The sequence below is a fragment of the Zea mays genome, chromosome 5 (genome assembly GCF_902167145.1).
Source record: "Zea mays cultivar B73 chromosome 5, Zm-B73-REFERENCE-NAM-5.0, whole genome shotgun sequence".
Taxonomy (NCBI): Eukaryota; Viridiplantae; Streptophyta; class Magnoliopsida; order Poales; family Poaceae; genus Zea; species Zea mays.
The window spans coordinates 60,828,596-60,830,786 of NC_050100.1; positions in this window are offsets into that span (position 1 = coordinate 60,828,596).

A 2,191-nucleotide genomic window follows, 5' to 3' on the forward strand; every position below is an offset into this window, starting at 1 on the left:
CCATGAAAACTTGTATCCACAATAATATACCATGAAGTGGAAATAATTCAACACTTCTTTTTGGTGAGCAAGGCTATCTCTACAACATTGTATCACTCAACAAGATCCAGTTTGAGCATACTCGTGCTCTGCTATGGCCATAGTCTTTTGGATCACTTGGAGCGCATATACAATTGCTGAGATGTATGTGTCGACACTTGTAGCTTTTAAATAACACAATTCTCCAGTTGACATCAAGTCATTTTCTTATGTACCCTTATGATTTCTCGTGAAATCCCAAAACGAGAATTAAGGGTTCCGATAACCTAGCCTCATCAGTGCGCACTGAGCTAGGTTGTGAATGTCTTCCATTCATAGGATAATTCATATCCTCTAGGTGTCCACCAACGCTAAGTTGGTTACCAACGAATAGTTGGTTTGCATTTACTAGCTCATAAGGTCTAGCCTTCAGCTGCTTGCAAGCATCTTAATCCCAATTTGTGACCATACTTCTCCCCCTCTTACTTACAACATCATTGTAATAGGGAGTTGAGTGGTGTTCCATGTAACCACTCTTTCTGGCACTTCCATGTAGGATTAATTTGAGTGACACCTCATAGTAAATGCACATGGCAGTCAATTTGCAACTTCTTGCAAATCATTCGAACCTAAAGGTTTAGTTTTAGTACGTGATCCTGAGCCTGAATGCTTACTGCATTCATTATAATTTCCTGGCATTCTTTTTGGTACTTGATATCTCCCCTAATCCATGGAAAAACTCATGATTCAAGCTAGCGCACGGGCCGTAAATAGATTCTCATGAAGAGATTCTAAAACTTAATGATCGACGGAGAATGAATTCTCACTTAGATCCCCAGCTTTTTGTGTGCCCATACATATACGCTGCGGTGGTGAGATTGGGAACATACCCAATGTACGCATGGGAAATCTTTCATGGATTCCCACATACTAAAACCATAGGGGAACTTGTACATGCAGTACGTGCAGATAATCAGAAGTCAGGAACATGCAAAACTTCCTGACTCCAACCATAACTAGTTGGAAATGACAATTCATTACTGATGGTCATTAATGATCTGAAATTTTTGAATCTATCATAGACTCGTCATATCCATTATGGATATCATTCTGAATACCAAGACAAACAATCATCGTTGTAAGCACATTTGGTAAATTCATTAGTGTGGAGGCTAATGTGCTCAAACTTGAGACATTATTACTTAATGATCATGTGTTGTCCGAAGGACACACTTCAAGTCATCATATAGATGCACCAAAGAACCATATAAAGCCTTCAATGTCCATACAATCTCTGTAATGGACCACACTCGTTCTTTTGGAAACAATTCAAAGAACGTAACCAATTCAGATCAGACTTTAAGATAAGAGGGACTTAAAATCTCATTCCTGATGACACTCATCAAGTATCCATCTTATGGGGAAAACATGACCAATAGAATTGTCTATAACTTTTCATTTCATCCCAACAATGGAATGACCAGTTCAATCTTACCCAGCATGGTAAGTATCTGAGAGCACCTAGAGGGGGGGTGAATAGGTGATCCTGTAAAAATCAACACTAAATAGCCACAAAACTTGGTTAAGTGTTAGTATGTCTAAGTAGCGAGCTCTTGCGAACACACAAGTAATCACAGAAAAGCAATCACAAGAGACACAGTGTTTATCCCATGGTTTGGCCAAGTATAACACTCGCCTACCTCCACGTTGTGGCATCCCAATGGACGAGGGTTGCACTCAACCCCTTTCAAGTGATCCAATGATCAACTTGAATACCACGAATTTTCTTTCCTTATCTCTTTTTCCCGTTTGCGAGGAATCTCCATAAGTTGGAGTCTCTCGCCCTTACAACAAAGATCACAGTGAAAGCACTAGAGTAAGGATGGGAAGCAACACACACAAATCCGCAGCAATACACACGCACACAAGCCAAGACTTGAGCTCAAAATGAAGCACAACGAGTTCACAGCTAGAACGAAGCTCAAATCACTAACATAGTCGATCAAGTGCGCGGAGACAGAGTGTGGAAGACTTAGAATGCTTGAAGTATGCTTGGGTGACTCATCCATGCGCCTAGGGGTCCCTTTTATAGCCCCAAAGCAGCTAGGAGCCGTTGGAGACCAACAAGGAAGGCAATTCTTGCCTTCTGTCGGGTGGCGCACCAGACAGTCCG